The sequence below is a fragment of the Polistes canadensis genome, unplaced genomic scaffold (assembly GCF_001313835.1).
Source record: "Polistes canadensis isolate GaletaPanama2010 unplaced genomic scaffold, ASM131383v1 scaffold_58, whole genome shotgun sequence".
NCBI lineage: Eukaryota > Metazoa > Arthropoda > Insecta > Hymenoptera > Vespidae > Polistes > Polistes canadensis.
Window position 1 is genome coordinate 537,687 of NW_014569605.1, and position 24,116 is coordinate 561,802.

Genomic DNA, 24,116 nt, shown 5'->3' on the forward strand with positions numbered 1-24,116 from the left:
CGTAATCAGATTTACGCGGGCTGCTTCAAGGCATCCGCCGCCTATTTCGTCTCTTTTTCTTTTTCCTCCTCCGTTTACACGCTTCATCCTGTAAACGCGTCGAGGATACACGAACGGGGAGAAGCCAAAGCTAAAGGGAGCGGAAAAAAGTCTTTTTCTACCGACAAGCCGACTTCCCTTTTTTAAAAGAAGCCCACTTTGCGTTCCGACAGTCACGACGACAAATTTTGACGATGACACCGTTACCTACCTACCTCCTAAGCTTGACGTTTTCTATTTAAGGGGATCCTTTCAATGGCTTATCTAACCAAGATTTATTTTTCTTTAACGCAAAATCAAATCCTCCCTTCTGCTGCTCATTCTCCTTCTTTACAAATGTTGTCCTTTTTCTTTTTCTATTTTTTTTTGCTATAGTATAGAACGATCGGAATCTCGAAAATTGTTTTGCAAATTTCCAATGAAACACAGACGACGTTTTTTTCCTTTCTTTCTTTCTATCTTTTCTTTTCTTTTTTTTACTCTTGTTGTGTTGTGTTGAAATTGCATAGGAGAGAAGCAAAAGGAGAAAAATCAAGAGAGGATACTCGATAACGATCGTAAACTTTACGTTTCTCCTCATGACAATGCTTTCTCGCTTCGAATAATAACGAAGCTCGTGCGTACAAAGCGACACGGAGAAAGACACACACAGTTACGAACGCGCTCGCTCGTTCACGCAAGCAAGCAAGCATATAGATATAGATAGATAGATGGTGAGAGAGTGAGAGGGAAACGTTCGTAAATTCAGACGAGTGGAGGGCCTTTGGAGCGAGCATAATGGCCTCGGTATACATCGAGGCGAAAGCGTATCTGCATATACGAGGTATGCCCCTCAAGAGCCAACGGCAGCAACAGCAGCAAGACGGCAACGACAGCTACGACTACGACTACGACGACGACGACGACGACGACGACGACGACGACGATTCTCTGGTGGTAGTCGTCGCTCGAACATCCGAGACAATGCATCGTTTATCTCCGATCGACTCGGAGAACGACGAGGAACGATGAACGAACGAGTAGGAGGACTCGTACATCCAAGCAACGCGTACATGCGTTATGGAGACTCCAAAAACAGCTCTTAGAAACGATTAAATCAAGCAGACAAAGAAATATTTTCTTCATCTACAAAAGTATTCGTTCGTGACGCAAGAAGTGATCAACAACGTCAGATATTTTCGACGTGTTTTTTCAGGAATCTGCTCTTTTATTAGATCAGCGTTTTTAATATATATAAGACAATAATCTTAATTTCTATAATGTTGAGATTTTTCAGGAAAGTAAAACTGAATCGGTTGCTCTGTAACAAAGTTTTAAAAATTTATTTATCGACTACATCATATTTACAGTATTTACAGTCTTACCTGTAACAGAGAAATGACAATTAAAGTTCCTTTTCCCCCGTTACACTTTTATTTACTCTTTTTTTTTATTAAACTACTTATCATTATTATTGCACTAAAAATCACACACGTGCTTTCTGTTCTCTTTGTTCGTATCCGTCTGTTTCTCTCTATTCATCAATCCATGTTGCCAAATTCAATACCCAGCCGCGATAGCGCGGCAAATTCAGTTTTAAAGATAGTACATTTTCTTTACATACATATATATATTAATTATATCCAACAAAATATTTATTTATTTATATACTTATAATTAATTGGATTAAGTACTAGACAAATAAATAAAGGATATTCATCCGGATATCCTTTGAATCGGATACTCCCACATTCTTTGCTTGAAGTTCGAATGTCCATTAAAATGGTACACCGTTAGGTTTACTAGATTTCTACTTGACAAATATTGATATAGTATGTTTTAGATGAAGACTATTTAGAAATAAATATATTAGTATTCGTTAATTACATATTTACTGAATGTATTTCTAAATTGTCTTCATTCAAAAGATACAAAAATTTAGTAACCGTAACAGTATACGGATTTTAAGGGACACTCACACACTGTTATATAGTAGTAAATAGATGTCCCGTCACTGACATGACACAAATGCGACGATGGAAGAGAGTAATATAATATAAAGGAAGAACGGGGAAGGACGGATCTTTGCATTCCTTCGTTTGCGTTAGAAGATTCTCCAGACCTTACCCGTCCAATTGCTTTCTTCGAATCCAATCTGATTTAATTTAACATCGGGACTCGAATGTTGAGGGAAAGATTTCGACTGAATTTTGAGAGGGACCTTCGGTTTCTTGCCTTAGCTTTTTTTTCCTCTTATAGTTCTACCGATTTTGCTCAAGGACGAGAAAGCCGAGATAGAGAAAAAAAAAGTAAAGAAAGTGAGTGAGCAATTTAACGAGAGAGAGAGAGAGAGAGAGAGAAAGAGAAAAAGAGAAAGAGACTGGACGAAGAAGGCGTAACCGAGTCGGATGACAGTAAATAACGAGAGGTCCTCGAGAAATTTGAACCCCGGTAGAGTTGGAGTGGTCGAGCGTATACGCAATCGACCAACGGAATCGAAATTCGATACACGACCGTACTACACACGCCCTCGTGTTTAGCGATGGTTTTGTTGCAGGAAAAGACGAAAGGAAGAAGGGAAGAGGAGAAAAAAAAGAAAAAACAAGAAAAACAGAGAAAAAGAGGGATGATAGTCGTTCGATGCTTGACACGTCGAAGTGGAAAAATTTCGAGGCAGTTCACCGTGTCGAATAATCTTTTTCGAGTTTTCGTTGCCCCCGTTTCGTCTTCCCCCATAGTACTACTATTTGCGATAAATTCTTTTCTTTATCAAATGTTACTTCTTAAGGCGACAAAATTTTATGAAACAACACTTAAAGGAGAAGGAGCATAGTTGTAGGGAAAGAGAGAGATTGAAATAGAACCCATACTAATTTCAGATTTTCCTATCCTCGGTTTTTTCTCTCTGCGATTATAAACAAAATTATTTGAAAGTTATATCACATGTTTTTTATGATGGAACTTTACGTCTGAAATTATTTTCATGAGATATCGCGAATGTACATTAAAAAAATATTTCTAATTAATAATTATTTTACAAATTATTAGTCCTGGCGTCAATTTTTTTAAACATATGTACACCTCTCAAGCAAAATATTATTTATTTAATTGCCAGGAATGAATTAAAATCATTTATATGCTCGACTTATTCTAGTTTCTTAGAAATAGTATGATGTTTTAATATGTACATATATACATTTTAGTTAGGCATATCAAAAATTTGTGATACGTATAACAATTATTTTTTAATAACTTTAATCAAATAATCGATATATACATGAATATACTTATTAATTATCTAAATTTCCTAGCAACCTAATATTTTTAATATATATTTTAATATGTATATGCATTTTTAAAAGTAGGCTTTTATCAAATATTTAAGATTATATTTAATAATAATTTCGAAAATAATTTCAATAGAAGAACCAATATAACAACAAAAACACACACATATATTATACTTATTAATTATCGAAATAAATATTAAAAAACAAATAAAAATCTTTCTTTAGAAATAGAAAACATACATCGGAAAAAATAAGCTTTTATTTCATTTCTAGCTTATTTTATAACATATATATATATAAATGACTCTAATTCTTTTTCTAAAGGTAACGAAGGTGGAGTTTTAAATTGTTAGAAAACGTTGATTAGCAAATAGTTGGCAAGTTCCCATAGGCTTTCATAGAAAAGAGTTTATGTTTGTTAATTGAATTAAGAACTGCATCATAGTATGTATGTTGAAGCGACAAAGAAAGACTGAAAAATATTTACAACACCTTCGGATGTTTGTTGATTGAATGTGAAAGAAGCATAACTCCTGGTATAAAAATAACCGAAAAATCGTATGTTTATTTTATTTATTGCCTCTTAGGAATTTTTTGTAAGTTTATGGCTTTCGGAATTCCAGACAGAGTTTGCTTTTAACATAGCGAAGATAATATCTTTGCCATCGGCTTGGCTATAAGCGAAGTCCTATTATATGTCTAAAAGGTTTTGATTAATTTAAACCATAAACCATAATCATGCTACCTATTGCTATTTCTTCTATGTCACGTTTCGATTTAACAAATGAATTAATGAATGCACTGACAGAAGTACTAAATAAGTAGATAATTTGATATATTTCAATTTTCGTAATATTTATTTTGAACCAAATAAATGTATCTAATAATAATTAGAAAATTTCATTTTAATCTATATATATATAATATATTATCAAACGAGTGAAAATCAAATTTTTACCATTCTAATTGAAAATGTATAAATCTTACGAAGCGAATAAAAATACAAAAAAGTATAGTTACTACTCATGAGTGCATATATAAGTATTTTATAGGTATGCATTATAATTCTAAAATTATTAACAAATAAATATACAATTTACATAAGATACATTTAAAGAAAGTATTTTTATTATAAATATATGTATAAATAAAAATTTTACAAGAAATGAAAGCAGAAAGAAATTATATAAAAATCATTCAACTATTTTTACACAGATTGAAAATAAAAGAAATTATTGTAGTGAAATTAAATTGTATAAGTTTTGATATATAGATAAACCTTATTAAAAAGTTGTCCCACATTTATGAGTTCGGATTATATTAATAAGTTCTGAACAGGAACCAGGATTGCATACGTGATTATACATGCACCTGGATTATCAAGTTTGCAGATTTTAATTCGGTATAATCCTTTTTCTATTTTGTCGTTTAATTTTTCTATTTTTTGTGTAAATTCTTTCATAATGAGCGTGTTCATATATGCTCGCATTTGGGGCAGAATATAATATAATGTAGCGCGATATCGGTTTCGATATTTTGAACTACCTTACTTACGTTTCACCTCATTATCAATCATAGCTCTATTATTACATATAATATCCCATTTTTTGTCGATAGTGATACATTTCTTTTGCATAGTTGAAGAAGACCCGTTATCACCTTATGTATATTTTTCTACATTTTTAAATATTATTTTATCTCTAGATATCTAGATTATTCTGATTAGTCTAATTACTTCAATTCTGACTCATTATATGATAATATTAAAAATTACTCATATTATTCTAGTTATAAATCTATGAGACTTGATTAACTTAGGATTTCTTAAAACAAGCAGTAGCAATTAATTAATTATCATCAATTACGTTGTAATATTTATTTAATATCTTTTTATATTGAATTACAATTTTCCTTCTTTTAAGATTTCATATTACATTGATACACTTCAATTCATATTTATTTAAAATAGATGCTTTGAAAATTATGGAATTGTATTACTATTTTGTGTTTTTTTTTTGTAGTTTAAAAATATAAAAGTGTCTTATAACATTATGAAATCTTATTATTATTAACATAATACTCAATGCACGTTAATGCACATCAGTACGTGCGTTCGTATTGTAAAAACTTGCGTGGTACATCTTAAGTTTCTTTAAGTTAATGTAAATCAGAACGTTTAGATTCTCGCATTAGTTTGCATTTTATATTTCAAGTTTCAACCGAATTTGCATCAAAGCGTTTGCATATTTGCGTTAATTAACGAATAGAGTACTGTAAATGGGCTCTATTCCTTAATCAGGTCGGTAAGTAGATTTAAAATGAATTTCATTATTTTTTGTTCATCCAACTTGAATGATAAGTTGGAGAAAAAATTTGTGACTTGTTTTTCGCGTTGAATTTATTACATTTCTTTCTAATAAGTTACTAGAATGAAATAAATTTATTAGAAAAATAAATGTAGAAGTATTGTCTTAGCCCCTAGGTTTCCAAATACAGCAACCTTCTCACGATAAGATCTGAATCAGTATTGCTCACGATCTATCCAAATCTAATTGTAAGCTATACAACACAACTATACTATCGGACGAATGGATGTGTAAAATTCAATTGAAAGTTATTTACATGTTTAATCATTATTTACTTTCATTTGACCCTTCTAACATATTGTTTTTGAAACAATAAAATGAAATATTTAGATTTATCAAATAATTCGCGTTAAAAAATGAAATGTGTGTATATATTACGATCTATGTATAATTTAAAATGCTTTTAACATACCTCCCTGAAGCATATTTTATAGATTATCAAAAACTTTTTAAGAACATTTTGTACAAATTTTTAAATTTCCGTGGTTTGTTTCACTTATACAAGCTTGAAAACACTTCCCCTCTCCCGTGCTCAAAACACAGCCAACTGAAGCATACTTTAAAGATTGACCGGGCATTTTATGCAATACTCATAGTAATGCAGACAAAAATAATTAATAATATAATAGTTCAATAAAGATTGATTGCAATTACCAAAGATAAAATTCTTAAGAAATTTCACTTTAGTCGCGTATAGGTGACACGTGCTTTTCCTTTCTTCAACTTATTCTTTTAAAATTTGTATTTTTCGCATCGATTGATACGTCACGATGTCATTTAATTTATTCGATTTTCTTCACGAATTAAGATATATTATCAACAATGATAACTTCCGATATGACAATCAATATTTCAGATAACATCTTCTTTTTGTAGCAAACGTAATTGCTTTCGTTAAAGTTATGCACCTTCGTCGGTGTCGTTTTAAAGTCATCGAGAAATTGTATTTTTTAATATTCGTCATCGAGGAGTCTTATACAGGTGTAACTGACTTCGTTAATAAACGATTTCTTGTCGGCGAGAAACGATGCATGTCTATAGTTAGGTATACGTATTTTACTTATATATATATACGTATACATATAAAGTATATACTATATATATATATATATATGTACGCGTATATATGTACAATTAAATTCAAAGGTCACAGAGAGAGGTTCGGGCCAATTAAATGGCCAAGTCGGCTACTAATAATTAGTTACTCCACATACATTATCATCGATACTCTCTCAAATCCATTTAAGGGGGTCCTCGATTATCCTTTGCTCAGCCCTCTCTGAACCGACATACGTTCAATGAATCTTACCTTTTTTTTAATCTTATTACCGATCGTAAGAACGATAACAATTCTCTTTCCTTACGGTACGAGTACGTAGTGTGTAATAATCATGTCACTGTAGCCGTCTTGTAAATTTATTACTTTACATAACTTACCGACTTCAATCGCGCTTTACATCACTCCTGCGAATTCATTAACGATGCCGCCGCCACCGCTGCCGTTCCCCAACGGAATTAATAGGATTGAAATAAGAAACGAGACAAGATAAACGTTCGAATTTCGTGCTACGTTAAGATGCTTTTTTTTCTCTCTTTCTCCCTCTCTTTTTCCAAGTATCACGTAAGGATGATGATAGACAAAGAAGAGAGGCATCGATGCGTGACATTAAAATATAAAGAAGATATAAAATAAAATAAAATAAAATAAAATATAAATTAGGAGTATAAGACGATAATAAGAAAAAATTTCGATCGTTGAAGGTTGGCTCGGTTTGTTCGAAGTAGGGGCGGATCGACGAGAAGTCGTTTTGCATAACGTTTCTATCGCTATCTCTCTCTCTCTCTCTCTCTCTCATGTTTGCTTGCTCGTTCGCTTTGCTCGTGGAATTATTAGAGATTAAACGGCGAGGACGTATATAGATAGGCAAACGGTGTGGCATCGATACACCCTCTCGTCCGTGGTTATGTACTACATCCATTAAAGCCATATGCACGCGCGAAGGTAGCTGCGTGGCGTGGGCAAGTTTGTACGTACCTGCCACTAATGCGCTTCGGTTGCATCTGCATAAGACAACACGATCGAGAAAGGAGGGTTGAGATAGAGGAGAAGAGAGGGATGGTAAAACCGTAAGGAGGAGAGCAACCGTGGCCGATATTAATTATTTTCCCTTTCTTAACACGCTCGTTAAAGTTTCTTTCTCGTTTGCCACACACGAAGAAATAATACACCTACGTGCAACTATACTTACGCATACCAAAAACATTCGCCTAGCTCGACCACCGTGTTGTTTCTCGTCGTTTTTCTTTTTTTGTGATATTCCAAATTACCAGCCCTTTTCGAATCGATTCTTCTCCTTCCGGGTTGAATGAGATAAGGAAAAAAAGAAAAGTGATTAAAGGATAAAGGCTGCGCTCCTCCCGGTCGTGAGAAAGATGCTTCTCGAATCTGTCCTCCTCTTTCAGACGGTTATAATTACGTAAAATGGAGGGACAGTTATGAAGAGGATGCTCCGCGATAAACGAAGCACCGTTCCGATCGAATTAACGGCGTAGCAGGACGATGGTGCTTTTTAAAAAAGTAAAGACATCAAGCGTATTTAGGTATTCTTTTTTCGCGAGATATTCGTTTTTTCCTTTTCTCTTACTTTTTTTTTCTTTCCTACAGAGGTTTGGAAAAAATGCGGGAAAAAATGCAGGAAAAAATGCGGGAAAAAATGCGGGAAAAAATGGTCGCAAACGGCAAATCGATTTACAGGCTTTCATATTAATGGCAGCGTTATACTTAGATATCTACGTATGTACACAGGTATGTGTATGGCATTATACGATAGACGCTTGATCGCCGCTTTGCATGCAAATCGCATGTTCCGTGCGCGAGTACGAGAGTGTGCGTGCTACTTCAGAGAGAAAATATAGTAATCCAATCGCGACTGATAAATCGTCGCACCAACGCCAGCAAATGTAATGCGCGTTGGAGATAATTTAGCATGCTCGGCGCTTACGTAAAACGAGAAAGTCTCGTAGAAAAAAAGTATAAGTAGTCGAGGTTGCTAGTGCTGCTGCTGCTGCTGCTGCTCCTGGTGATGGTGGTGTTGGTGATGGTGCTGCTGCTGCTGGCACACCCGTCGTTTGTGGGATCTCACGCTATGTAAATATCGCTTAATTGTGACAAAGAGAAAAGGCTATCCGGTCGTGGTATCTCGTAAGAACGAGGAGTTAATTCAATTGGCATCCTTAAACGCGCTGCCACCGTCGGGAAACTACAACGACGACGACGACGGTGACGACGACGAGAGAAGGAAAAGGAGGAGGAAAAAGGAAGAAAAAGAGGAGGGGAAGCAAAAGAAGGGGGTTAATCCTTGGACCGTTTTACCGGGATTTATCATCTCGATCGATCCACTTCGCAAACGTTCGCATTAAAATTCTACTTCTTTGACATCGTTGTCGTCATCGTCGTCGTCGTCGTCGTCGTCGTCGTCGTCGTCGTCGTAGTCGTAGTCTCATCGAAATTCTCTTTTTATCGAATAATATTTCTTTTAACCGAGTCGATTCGTTTATACGGGAACCTCGAGATAAAACGTATTTTTCTTCGAGAGTTCCTCTTACTATTCGCCCGATCGTAACGCGTTGCTCGGCTTTCAAGGATGCATTAGTTTCTCCGCATCTTCGAAGAACTTGATTCCAAGAGGTAGGTAGGTAGATAGGTAGGTAGGTAGGAAGGTAGGTAGGTAGGTAGGTAGGTAGGTAGTAGGAATTTCTCTCATGTGGATCCATAAAGGGAGAAAAGGAGAGAAACGGAAAGTTTCGTCTACCTCCGTTTCCAATTGGAACGTATTTAACGCGTATTACTTCTTGCGGCGAGAGACGTAAAATCGCGAGGAAAATGTTCGATTTTGCATGGTTGTCGTTCGCACCGGTAAATCGTTGCGGAACGAGAATGCCGTAACGGAGACACTCTCGTAATGAATTCCGTGACGGTGGTTGGGGTGGGGGGCGGGGGGCATTAAGAAGCGGTCGGAAAAAGTCGGTGGGGGAGGAGAAGGAAGAGGAGAAGGAGAACTTCTCCTGTCACCTTTGTAGAAATGAATTTTTCATTTGGCGCTAAACGCGCGAAACGGCTCGTGGCTTAAGGCGAAGATTAAAGGGTGCGAGAGAGTTGCTCGGCTCTTCTTTTCTCTTCTCTTCTCTGCTCTGCTCTGCTCTGCTCTTTTCCGGCTTTTCCTTCTTACTCTACGAATGGTAAAATGTAAGAGGGAGCATGAAGAACGACGAGGGCGGTACTACGCCATTATTTTTCATTGTTGCCGTCGCCACCATCACCGTAGCGCGATCCTTTCCTATTCTCTTTCCTTCCTTCCTTCCTTCCTTCCTTCCTTCCTTCCTCCCTCGTCCATTTCTTACTCTGGTCTCTCCTTTCGGTCGTTCTTTTCCTTTCCTCCCAGCGCAACCTCAACCTCACCTCCACAATTTTTCCTTTTGCCTTTCTCGGTCTCGCGCCGGGTGTTTCCTTAAATTTGTATTACCGCCTGAGTTACGAGCAACGAGGCTGCCACGAAGAAACACGACCCTCCCTCCTGGATTATTCAATTGGACCGTGCAATTTGTTACCGTTGACCGCGTAGAACGATCCAGTGACATGGTCGTCCCGACGTTTTATAACGCGAACATTATCAATGTAATTCCTTCTTGTAGATCGAATAGCAGCGCATTTTTCTTTGGAATAACGTCAATGAAATGAATTCGTATAATATAGAAATGAATCGTTTGTAAACTCGTCGTCGAGTTGAATTTGATGAAACTCATCGGGGAGATAAAAATGGTCGATATATTTTTCCCATCGGTCGTAACTACCGAATTACGTAGGTGTAGTATATCTCGCGGCAGATGCCGTCTTTCCGATATCGTCTTTCTTACGCCTTGACCAAAGTTATTACTTATACCACCACCGAGGGTATCAGCGGTTTATTTTCTCGGCAACGAGCTGGAGAACGACGGAAACGACTACTACGACTACGACTACTACTACGACGACTACTACTACGACGACTACTACTACGACGACGACGACGACGACGAAGTTGGAGGTGATGGAGGAGGAGAACGACGACGAGATCGACGACAAGGAGACGTCGTGGGATGGAGTCTGAAGAGTAAAAGAGAGAAAGAGAGGAAAAGAGGAATGAGTAAAGAAAGAAGAACGAAGGGCCTCTCCGCAGATTAGAGCGCGAATCAATATTGGGCAGCGAGGCGAAGCTTTTATCGGCGCTGAAAGAAATCCCCCTTTCGCTTCCTTCTTCATCTTCCTCGAGTGGGCACCGGAGGAGCCCGGAGTGAAAAGTGCGCACGGACGAGAGGAAGAGGCCCCGACATCGGTGAAAGAAGAAGAAGAAGAAGAAGAAGAAGAAGAGAAGGTACAACATGAGAGGTAGAGTGAGCGAGACGGAGCTGGAGGATTCCGTTCGAGCAACTTACCGGACTTCTACGTTCTCTCTCCACGCTCGAGGATTTACAGATTACGCGCTGGTAGACCGAGCTCGAGCGCGAGAAAAGGGAAAGAGAGGGCGGACGTTGAGCGAGAGAACTCGAGAGAGACTCGAGGGAAGGGAAAAAGAGAGAGGACTAGTAGTAATACGTAGGAACCGGTGTTGGCCTTTACGAGAAGAAAGAGGACGCCGAACCAAAGGAGAGGGAGAGAAAGATGGAAGAATCGAGTCCGCGCGGAGTCTCCTGAAGGAAAGAGGGAGAGAAGGTTATATGCCTGGACCAATCGGAAGACTTCAAGAGAATCCCTCGACCAATCCTGACCTCTGTCTCTCCCTCACTCTCTTTTTCCCTAACTCCTCTCTTTTACTCCCTTCTCGGCGATGTTACGCGTTTATTATCGCGCGGGGAAAAGAAACGACTGTTTATAAATAATTAGAGAGGTTTTAATTAACCCTCGAGACGCGCTCGGACCGCCGCTATCCACTGGCGTTTTAATCACTCGCCCGGGTTTTGCTCGTCGACGATGAGGACAAGGAGAGGAGGGTGCTGAGAAGAAGAAGAAGAAGAAGAAGCTTTGCGAGAAGAGGGAGCTGCTGTTGCCGTTGTCGTTGTCGTTGTCGTTGTCGTTGTCGTTGTCGTCGTCGTCGTTGCTGTTGGCATCAAGGGAGAAAGAGAATTCTACGATTCTACGCTCCACTCGTATTTGTAAAACTAAATCATCTATCGGTTGCCGATCAACAAAGTCACTATCACACTACTAGCACAACCACCACTACCACTCGACAACATCCGCCTCGCATTCTTTTCATCAACGTAAGTCAGAAATTCGTCAACGTGGAACATTATTTTTTATTATCTAATACCCCTTCGTTAACCGGACGGATATTCTTGTTTCCTGTTTATCTTTTTTCTTCTTTGTCCTCTTCTTCTTTTTTGTCTTCTTTTCCTCTTGATTCTCGCCTACCCTCTAATAGACGTAATTACTTCACGATCGATTCCAGCACGCGATTAAAGATTCTCTCTTGGCTTCTCTTTCACAGATTTTTCGCGCTCGTTTTAATCGAGACTTAATATCTCATCCTATGATTTTTTTTTTATTTATATATACCTATATATAAGTATATTTTCATTGATCGCATGTGCCGATATAATTCACCGTATTTATTCGGCTCTCTTTTTGTTTATTTTAGATGATCTAGGTAAAAATTAAAAAAAGAACAACAAAAATAAACAAAAAGAAAGGAAAAAGAAAATAATCGTTTGTTTAAAAAACAGGTCACTGCGCGAATTTTGTTTCGGCACTGGTTGTTATTTTATTTTTCCCCTCTCTCTCATTCTTTCCTTCTCTCTTTCCACCCATAAGGGAGTAAAAAAATAGTCGTATCAATTTTGCTCTTCGAATCGTTGCCGACGAATGTCTCGTAGTAGTTCATCGGGTGTGAATTTAAAAAACACAAATAGAGAAGAAAGAATGAAACCGAAAAAGAAAAAAGAAAATAAAACAAAACAAAACATAAGAGGAATGAGAACGTCTATGGTAATAGTATCGAATAGCGCCGACGCATAAAAAATATTTTTTACCGGTGGGGGGCGGGGAAACAAAAAGAAAAAAAATCGACGGATGGTTGGTCCATGGGCATTACGTTTCTTTCTCTTCTGTATTTCTTTCGAGCCATTTTTCTTTTTCTTTTTTTCTTTTTTTTTTCTTTTCTTATTTCGTCGTGTAGTTCCCCGCACAATTTGAAACGTGTCGAGAGGGACACGGGGAAGTTTGGCCTTCCGTTCGCACGAAATCTTTCGCAATGATGTCTATGCTACTGTTAGACGCGACAAAAGGGAAATCAAAGTGGCGTAAAGCGGTTTTTACGATCAAACGCACATCCTTCTTCTTCTTCTTCTTCTTCTTCTATCTCTTCTCCTTGATCCTCTGTCCTTTCTTTTCTCTTCACCCGGCCCCCGTTCTTCTTCTTTTCTTTCTCATTGTCAATGTGGCTTCGAAATACGAGACGACCGCTATTCTTCGTTCGCCCGTGAAAGAATCGAGTTTACCCTTTGGTGCCTCACCCAAAGAAACGATCGCAGATCGTAGAAGGTAAGGTACGAAGTCGAGGGGGGACAAGATCGAAAAGAAAAAGAACGAAATCAAACAAAAAACAGAAGGTAGAAAAAAAAAGGAAAGAAGAAAAAAGAAGAAAGAAGAAGAAAAATATTTTACGACGTGAAACGCGTTTCACGCGAATATAACGCGAATTCTTCGACAAACGCTATATAGTCTGCGAAATCTCTGGCATGATTCGTGCTTGGAAAACGCTCTGCTGGTAAGAAGTATTCGAGATGGAAGAGAGAAGGAGGAGGAAGAGGAGAAGGAGGAGGAGGAGGAATAGGAGGGTAGAAATAGGTGGAGGGTTGAAAAGCGAGGAAATAAACTCGCATACATTCGCCGCAGACGGTAGAACTTATTGCAGGAACTTCATAGGGCGAAGGAAAAGCGACTTTTGAATATCTCTGTTTCTCGCGGGCCGTCGTCCTCGTCCTCGTCCTCGTCCTCGTCCTCGTCCTCGTCCTCGTCCTCGTCCTTATCCTCGTCGAGTAGAGTATCTCGCGAAACTACCGGGTAACGTTCTCGGTTCAATGTGTAATAATACTGAGCGAGCTCTTAAACGAGTTCTCGAAAAGGAGAGAGAATGAGAGAGAGAGAGAGAGTGGCAACGGAGACAGCCGAATGAAGAAGGAAAGAGAAAGAAAGGGACAGAGATAGTTGGCAAAGGTAGATTCTCTCTGCTTGGAAGGAGTACGACGTCACGTAATCCGTGGACGACTCCATCGGCTCTGCGAAATCGTCAAAGTTTCCGGTATTCTGTGCGCAGAACCGTTGACATTGCGTTCACCTTGTACGCATACAAAGATTTCCAAGGAGATAGAAAAAGAGGAAGAGAAAACGAGCAAGAAAGAGAGAGAGAGAGAGGGAGAGAGATTTTCTACCTGTATTTTCTCTTTTGAACTTTGATTCGTGACAAAGTAGTTTTAAATCCATTTGCTCGGAATTGGATCGAGGTTTTTTTACTGCTGTTATATCCGAAACAAAAATTGTTTGAAAAGAAAAAAAAAAAAACTCTACAAATGTATCACACTTGAGTATGAGGAATCGAAAATAAATCATTTAACGTCATACGTCTTTACTTGCTTATACATTTGTTCACGCTTTATTCTTTAAGATAGTTCTTTTTTTTCTTTCTCTCTCTCTCTCTCTCTCTCTCTCTTCTCTCTTCTCTCGATAGAAAATTAATACGATACGTAGTCCATCGTCATCGTCATTCGCGTACCAACTACCATCTACGTTTCGAGCGTACAAAATCGTACGGTTTCCGGTCGAGCGGTTCGGCGAAAGGATTTATTATGCCACGAAGCATGAAGAGAAAGAGAATGAGAGAGAGAGAGCGAGAGAGAGAGAGAGAGAGAAGCCAGACCGAGCGTGACCTGTAGTACCGTCGTATTATGGACAACGTGAATCGGCACTAAAAAGAACGTATACCGACCCACTCTCTCTTTCTTTTTCTTTTTCCTTTTATTATTTTTTTTCTTTCTTTCTTTTTTTTTTTTGGTGCACCCTGAATCACCTCTTCCACTCTTCCTCAGCAAGGAAAGCCCCATTGTTTTCTTTATTGGAACCTCGCTGCGAATCGAGGAGGGATGGGCACGATGTAAAAGGCCCGGCCGATGGACTATGGAAAAGGGGGTAATTATATGGGCACCGCCCTCAGCTTGGGCAATCACGCGACCGTAATCTATCGTCGATTCGCGAGAGTGGACGAGAGATGGATAGAGCCAAGGACGAAGAAAAGAACAGAGAGAGAAAGAGTGAGGTAGGAAACGAAGGACTAATGCCGGTATCCGTGGGTTCAGGCGCGCCTTCTTGATGATGCCCCATCTTTTTTTCTTCTTCTTTTTCTTCTTCTTCTTCTTGCTCTTCGTGAGAACGCCTTCCGCGACAAAATTTCGAATACAATTTTATCTAATGTTGTTTTCTCTCTGTCTGTGAAAGATTGATCTCCTCTTTTTCCTTTTTTTTTTTTTATTTTCAATTCGTAAATTTAGGCAACGGGAACAAATTGAGAGTACAAAGTTGTAAAACACATTTAGGTAAAATACATTTGGGTAGGAATAAAATGATTGATTTGCAAAAAAAAAAAGGGGCACCCCTGAGTGTTTTATTCGTTTATCTAATTGAACGTCACGGTGAATCAAAAATTATCGCTTTAACCAAATGTCAAAAGAATGCAGAAAGTCGAACCGTTCGTATTACTTTTCGGGAAGCATCGATCCGTGATGCACAATAAAAGAACGTATGGATACTCTCTCGTACATTTATGTATACACGACTCTCAGAGGTGAAGAATAAGGGGGATAGGGAAGGGTGGGCCGATTAAACAGGGGTTAGAACGACGTTTCGGGGTGGCTGCGATGACGACGACAGACTTCTCAATGAGTTCCTAAAGCGAAAGAGCTTTCTCTGGGGGTAGTTCTCCCCTGTGGATTCGGATGGCACCCCTTCCTATCCCTCCTATACATACAGGGTGTTCCGTTTAACTCGATCGCCTCAAATATATCGCCGTCCCTTTCAATTAAACCGAAATAGTCAACTACGCTAAGTGGAGAAGAGATTGATTTCATATTTATTTAATTGATCATTTTTCTAAATAATTCATAAAAAAAAATACATAATACGACCGAACACGTTAATCCACTTGTAAATCGTAAGAGAGATTATTATTGTAATGGGCCGGGAAGAAAAAAAATAAAGAAACATTCGAATTCCACATCAACAAGATTAATTTTAAAAGCAAACAATTTTTCTACTAATCTCATTAAATACTTTCACCCTGTATAGGTAGAAGCACCGAAGGTGTTTGCTGCGAGGGGTTGCAAAATAACAGATTTCCCAGACGCACGCACCCTCCTCACTTAAACATTTCTTTCTCGGAGCTATTGCTAAAAGGACCAAGCTTGAAGAAGAAGGAAGACGAAGGAAGGAGGGTAGAGAAGGTAGAAGAAAGCTTTTCTTTTCCTCGACTTTTCTCCTACCTTCGCCCTTCTGGAGTCTCTTCTAACGAGACGCGGCAAAGTTCTTGGGGATGGATCCTACTCCAACCTTTTTCTTTTTTCTCTTCTTTTTTTTTCTCTACTTTTCCCTTCTCTTTTCTTTCGTAGGTTATGTATATATAGGAGAGAAGGATGGTAGTTCCTTGTGGGTCAGCCCGTTGCTCTTGAAAGGACCCTTCCACCCCTAGCTGCTCTACTGCTACTGCTGCTGCTGCTGCTGATTAAGGTATAAAAGGCAGAGGGTATATATCTTTCTCTCGGTGGAGCCGAGACGAGATGGGGGAGAAAGAAATTTGTTCGGGGGACGAAGCGACGCGACGGCTGAAGAACCAAAGGGTGGGCTCGAAGGGTGAGAAAGAGAACAAGAGTGGGGTAAATAAAAGAGAGAGAGAGAGAGAGAAATACCTAATTGTAAGTACATTATACCTTCGGGCCAGTTGGGATTATGCGGCTACTTCTTTATCGCTGACAGTGGTATCTTTTATCTTTAATTCCTCCGGTTCTCGTCCCGATTATAACCGGAATACTTTCTCTCGTTTCTTTTTTTTTTCTTTTTTTAATTTTTCCTCTTTTCAAAGAAAAAGAGAGTTTCGTTCGTTTGAAATTAGTCGTTTGCCTCGCGAGATATCCTTTCTCGCTTTGGCCACGCTCGACTAAGCGCATAATTCGTCGCTTGTAATAGACGAACTACGACGAAGCAATTATCGAACGCTCAATTAAGAGCAATTAGTAAACGGATATCGAAGTATTTGATCGATCCTGTAGTTAAATATCTTAATGAAAAGAAAAAAAGGGACGTCGATGCAATTTTTTTGTCAGCGATCACGATACCTCTACCGGCTGGGAGGATAATAAAGGGAGCGAAAGTTTTTCTCTCTCGATACTTGAGCCGAACACGAATCGATATATACCTGCCCTCTTTCCTTCCTTCCTTCCTTCTTTCCTTCCTTCCTTCCTTCCTTCCTTCCTTCCTTCCTTCATCCCTTCCTTCCTTCTTTGGTTCTTTCGGCAGCGGACCACGGGCCCTTTGTCGCGGAGAATAAAGGAAAATAGCGTGCGCGGGTTTCTCGTCGTAAAGGAAAGATGGTAAGGGCGGAGAAAACGAACGATGCCGGTCCTCTTTATTTCAGGATGGAAACCCAAACCGCAACCAACAACGAAGCAAAGCCCCCAGTAATTCGCCTGCGAAATTGCGAGCTCGTCGACTCGCAAACTCTCCTCTCTCTCTCTCTCTTTCTCTTTCTTCTCTTTAGAGATCCCGCGTACCACATCTTTTGTCCGTTTTCAATCGGTTTCCGATCCACCAGACCAAACCTTTTCTTCGTTGGCACAGTACCGTAAACGTCCAACATCGGCGCCCCGTATTTTGCTTTTCATTGAACCCACTAGGTATCCGAAGGAAAATATTGTTTTTATTTTTCCTTTCGAGATATTCAGATTGTTTTGACAGTTAGCTGCGATTTTCAATAGAAATAAAAATGACGTCGTATACATGTAGGATATATAAAGAAAACTAAATATACCATTCGAGGCACTTTCGTATGTTTTATTTTCGTCCTTTCATTTTGACATATACCTATAGATACAGCGAGTATTATTTTGTCTTTGAACAAAAAAAAGAAGTTACATCGAGAACCTTGAAAAATAATTTGTTATCACTTCCGGCAGATGTAAAGACGAATATTCTAATATGTATAGCGGATAAAACGTTATCTGTATTTCTTCTCTTTTGAAAAATATGGCAACGTTTCGATCTCTTTATCCCTTTTTTAATTTGTTTTTTCTTTCCGCGTAGAGAGGTTCGAACTGGTCGCGCTTATCGTATCGGACGGAGCACGCTTGCCGAGATAGGATTGAACAAGAACGTGTTGATTCGTTTGTAGCGCTCTGTGTTTACACCCAATGTATAGGTTTGACGGCACGCGAAGGGATAAAAAGAGTGTAGGAGGGAAGACAATTTATATACGAAGTTAGATAATAATATGCGATAAATACGTGAAAGAATTTGTACTGTTTACGTCTATATCTTTCCGTTCAGCTTTTTTTTTCGTTCATTCTTTTTGTCTTTCTTTATTTCTTTCTTTTTGTAATTATCAAGTCGGCAGGCAAAACAGAAACACTCCCTCGGTATCTCGATAGGAATTTAATTTATATGAGCTTGTTCACTACTGGGATTAGAAACGATCGCTTTGCAATCGGTCGAGCGAACGACTCTTGACACCTCGTTTCTCCACTTACGGACAACTGGAAAATACTCGGAGCTCGTAGGCGTTGCTTTTCTATGACGCGTTAACACGTTCCACTTCTAACCCTATTTAGAATCCAGCGTAGCTCGTTGTAGTACGTGCTCGAGTAACGGAACGAACGGGAGTCCTTTCCTTCTTTTTTTATTTCTTCATTATTTCCTTTTTCATTCGAGTTTATGTATCCGTTCAAGCGAATAATCGCGATAACTATCGATAAAACGTTCAAACTTGAAACATATAAAATATCATCGCGATACCATATTCGAATTCATTGATTTTGATTAAAGTTTACAAATTCGCGGGTATTTCCGAAGAACGCTTGAGTTTCGAAGTAACGAGATACAAAATTCACCTCGAGAGTAAATTTAAAAAGTTTACCCGTGTAACTAACAAAGATCACTGCAAGGTACATTCTGTTACATCAGAGAAAATCGGAGAGTCTGGATCGTTTTGTTCTCAGGTCACGTCCGTAGAAAAGAGCTCCTGAAACAGAGATACATTGAGTACAGCGTTTCATCTAGTACTTTCCTTCGGGGGTAATCGAGGGATATAAGGAACGATGTAGGAAATTTTATTGCCCGACAAACGTGCCCTTCATCGCGATGTATTCCAATATATAGTAGAAGAGTACGATAGAACTCGGAGACACGTTGTAAAACGACTAATAGGAAAATCAAACGTATAAGTAGATGAAATTATTTCAACGTTCGAAGAAGAACCGCGTTGGGAAATCTTGAAATCGTAATGTATTATGGAACGGGATAGATCCGAGAAACGTATTACGCTAATCCTGGCCTGTTTTACGATCACATGCCTCGGTGGATTTGGAAAACACCCAAGAAAACCATTTCCATCTTATCTCTTTTTCTCCTTTCTCACCGTGAACTCTCGAACAAGCATCTACTAGGAGGAGAATTCAAGAGGGTGAAGAAGCAAAGTCAATTTCTGGGCGAGATGCCACGAGGTTAATGGGTCTATGTCGTCATAAATTGGCGTTTCGGTGTGAAAGCTGCCTAAACCGAGTTTTACCTCTCGCTCTTTTCTATTTATTTTCTTCTTTTATTTTCTAGCAAACCTTCCTCCTCCTTCCCTCCCCCCTACCAACCTACCTTCCACGAAACCACCGTATCTTCTTGTCCCGTGTGCTCTTTGCTTCGGTAACAAACAGGATACAGGTACTCTGAATTCTCTCATTTTCGATCTCCTTCTTTCTTTCTTTCTTTCGGTTCTTTTCTTCCTCAAGGTAGGAGTCTGGCACAAGCTCGTCGAACGATTTATTATCCTGACCGTCTTACCTCGAGCTCCGGCCTGCTTAGCCGCTGTTTTTCCCCTCGTAAAGGGTAGTGGGTAAAAGAGAACGCGTGGAAAGAAGAAGAGGATAGAAAGAAGTTAGAACAAAGTAAGGTGGATCCTTGCCATTTCATTGACCACGAGCAATTGGCAGCGACAGCTATTTGCTTGGGTCGTTCGTTCACAATATACCTTCGTATACTCTGCCGCAAAAGTGTCTTCTAGTGCAAAGTTTCTGACCTTTTCTTAAAAAGAGAGAGAGAGAGAGACCGAAAAGTATAAAACACGGAAAGAAAGATTTTTCTACATAACAGGGGTCGCGTTAATTCCTCTTAGAAGAACGATGAACGGGTTTTCGAGCAACAAACAAACGATCATCTTTCGACTTTCAAGGTGGTAGACGATAAAAAAAAGGAAAAAAAAAGGAACGCGTTCGTGTTCGGGGGATTAAAGTTGGGAGCCGTGAATGGAAACGTTTTTGTTTAAAAGGAAAGGCAAGGAGAAAAAGAGGTAAAGGGAGGAGGACTACTCGTAAAGAGAATTGAAGCCGTGCGAGCTGATCGAGCACCTGCTCCGTTCGTACGAGAAGCGCTTATAAGTAGAAAAATAAGAGAGCGAGAGCTAGAGGGAGAGAGACAGAGAGACAGAGAGAGAGAGAGAGAAGGGCTCCCTTGGCGGTGTATGGAACTGGTGAAAATAATTCCGGTCCCTCAAGGTTGTGTGCGCTCAGTTGCTTGGTTTCTCGAGTAGTATAGTATACGCGTCCTGACAATGGCTTTAGTCTAACGTGGCCCGTGTTGTCGTCCTTTATACTGCTCCCTCGCTTAAACGGGATCGGGCAGGTGTCTCCATTGTAAAAGACCCTATGGCAAGCCCTTCGTACGTACCATGGCACAGCCTCGACTATTACTCCAACTCGCTTCCCTTTCCCCCTACTAACCTAAGAGGAAACGGCTATTCCTCCTGATGAAAAGCTTTCAAATATTTTCGATCGATTCTATGCGCGTGTCCTAAAGTTCTATCCCTGACTGTACTTCTGATTCTGGAGCAGATAGAAAGAGAAACGGAGAGGAAGAGGGAGAGGGAGAGGGAGAGAGAGAAAAAGAGAAAGAGAGTATACGTACATAAGTGTTCCGGTTAAACGATGAACGATGACGTTTTACTCTGTAACGAGCCACTCGCGAATTATCGCCCCTCGAGTACCAAAACCGCTCCCGTGCACTTCTAACCTTAACTACGGTTCTCAATTGGCTCGTAATCGTGCTGCCACTTGGCAACGAGTCGGCTCGAGTCCTTTCGAAAATAAGCGCGATCCGTTAACGTTCGATACCCCATAGTATGTATCTAATCGGAACTCGTTGATGGCGTCGAATCGACCACGCTTCATTATAGTATTCATCGATGAAAATATTAATTGCTTCTAACGACGGATCGAGTTTAAAGGTATTACAATTACATATATATATATCTACATAAATTAGAAATATACATATATTAAAACTTTGGAAAATTTGTAGTTCCGCGTAACTACTCACGTATGTACATAATTTAACGAATTCTCATGTAACTTTAGGAGAATATAGAATCTGAGTACTTCTTATGATAACTCGGATGAAAAATGTAATTCCAGCAAGTAAAAACGAAAATGCATTACGTTGGTTGAATTTTTCTCAACGAGTCGTCTCCTTTCGACGCACGTAAACTATACTCACACGTATTTTCTTTCTCGTTCTCACGAGAAAGTAAAAAATAAATAAGAGAATGGGAGAGAGAAAGAGAGAGAGAGAGAGAGAGAGGAAAAAAGACACATGCGCGTAGTTACAGCTGCGATCTCGTATGTAGGAGTTATGAGGATGTCGCCAAGGGTGCTTCCGCGCGGATGACAAAAACACGCTGAGGTCGGTTAATTAAAATCATGTCTCGACACTTCGAGGCAACGCGCGAGTTATTCTTACTTCTCGAGCTGTCTCGTTTCAAAAATGCCAGCTGAATTTTTCATTTTCCTTGGCAAACGCAAATGCAAACGATTTTTTCGCCTTATTTCTAATCTGTTGTTTTTGTTTTTTGTTTTAAATTCTTTTCCTTAAGAATAATTTTAAACGCGTCGGATAATACTTAAAATCACACGTAAGAAATAAATCGTAGGACGTAGAAAAAGGTAAGGCAAAATCATATCGATATTTCATTTAAATTGATCGCTTTCACGAGAATGAGACAAAAGAGCAAGAGCAAGCTCGCTCGATCGATCCTCCAAGATAATTTCTTTCGACGTAGCTCCGGCAACCAACCCTCGTGAAAACTCCCTCTTTTAAATATTTGCACGAGCACTCTCGAGTTATCGGCGTGCAAACGAATCGAAATAATTACTCGAGCGTCTCGTCGCCAGCTATTTTATGCGCCACGATTTCCCTCGGTCCGTTCAATGTAAAGTAAATCGTAGAGAGGTTTGCTTCTCTTTCTATTCCACGATCGAGAAAGAGAGAGAGAGAGAGAGAGAGAGAGAGAGAGAAAATATAAGAGAGATTCGAAGATTCGACAAGACATAAATATTTACCGACGATAATTCTTCGTTCTCCGATGTACCTAATTACTTCCACCTTCTTCATCATTTTCGTTCTTTTTTTTCGTTCTTTTTCCCCATCTTCTGTCCTCACGTTACATCCACACCTACATATTGTACCCAGGCTGGTCACGTAGTAGTTATAAACATCGTATACGCCCGCGGCTGACCGTAGCACCACACGAGATAATCAATCCCGACTGGTGAACTCTATCTCGGAGACGGCCGGCGCGTGCAAATATCTCGCGCATTAATGAGTCGTTATCGCTGTACCGTTATGGTCTTCGTTCGTGCTCGCAGGCAATGTATTACAGGACACGGAAAATCTTTTCATCGTCGTCCGACCAACGTCCAGCTCGACCAGCAAACACGAATCCAACAACAAAGCTTCAACGAGTAAGGTAGTATGAGAGAGAGAGAGAGAGAGAGAGAGAGTATGTAAGAGAGAAGAACGGATAACTTTTACATCGTTGTTCATAAACCGTCTTAAACAATTGCTTTTTACGCGTTCTCTATTCTCATCGTTATAAATCATGTCGGATCGGTGGACGTTAACGGCGCTCGACCTAGCCGAGAAACGAAGCGTCGTTATGAAACGATAAGTACCGCCAAAAAGATCATAACGACGATAAAGCTCGTAAGGCGTCGTAGTACTCTTTCATTTTATTTTTCATCATCCTGCTCTCTTGCACGACAAGACGTTGTAAGAACAGAGAAAAAAAGGGTTTACGAATTTACGAAGCACACTTTATCGATGGCGCAAGAGATCTCGTAAAAAACAAAAAAGAAATAATATTAACTCGGTCGTGTCGAAAACACCACTTTAGGGATTACATTTTGTCAGGTAACATTCAATGCGGATTGTTAAAATAAATATATGTAAATAATACACGAGATAATGTACATTCTCTATATAATTTTAACTCGACGCGTATAAAGTACCCTACTATTTTTTTTTCTTCTTTTCTTTGTTAATAAATCCCCTTGTTTTGGAGTAAATAATTACAGGATAATTTACTTTTTCTATAGCTCCAAATATATGCAAATAATAATAATAATAATAATAATAATAACGTTGACAAAATGTGGAATGGAAGAAGAATTGGAGTGTATAGTGGAAAGGATGAATGAACAGGGGTGGAGGAAGGGGGGGGGGAGGAATTGACGACGTAGGAGAATTGAACGACTTTGGTTTGGTGTATCATGGAATCTGTTCTATCCGCGCCACTTAACCAACGCCATCGATATACTCTCGGACGCGGCATAGTACGCGGCTTGCTCGCGATCCTGGCTGGCTTCTCCTACTCGCAATCACCGTCGTCCTCGTGGATCCAATGAAAATCGCTGCTACCTGCATTCCGTATTCCTGGATTTCGAAATAACATGCAAATCCGAGTCGACGTTGCAGCCTGGTCTCTAGTCTCTCTCTCTCTATAGCTACGTTGGACGTTGCATATGCATGCTACTCGGTAAGCTGTGACTCGTACAAACGAACCAGCGAACGAACGAACGAACGAACGAACGAATGAACAAGAACGCAGGATGCACGAACGCACGCATGATCTTGTACTTTCTGCATCCGCTTTACCCGCTCGAAATTTTTAATAGAAGAATTTCTACTTTTTCTCAACTTTCTATGAATATTTCGAATCCCGATAAAAATTACAGACATATTTTCTTGCAAATCCTTTAAAGAGATCGATCGATAAACATATAATACATATATTGGATTGTCAAAGGAGATATAAACGAAACGACGAGA

General features: G+C 39.3%; 1 long non-coding RNA gene across 3 annotated transcripts in view; it reads left to right on the top strand.

Moving 5' to 3' along the window:
- The window catches only part of LOC106785873, a 48,525-nt gene that overhangs the window by 9,431 nt on the left and 14,978 nt on the right, over positions 1 to 24,116 (top strand). The window contains exon 3 of one of the 3 annotated variants that reach the window (XR_001381575.1): positions 2,576 to 3,027. The exons of 1 other annotated variant lie outside the window; for it this stretch is intronic. This is a non-coding gene — a long non-coding RNA (uncharacterized LOC106785873). Of the gene's footprint in view, positions 1 to 548; positions 1,615 to 2,575; positions 3,028 to 24,116 lie in introns of those variants that run through there. One more of the 3 variants, XR_001381574.1, reaches the window with a different exon arrangement.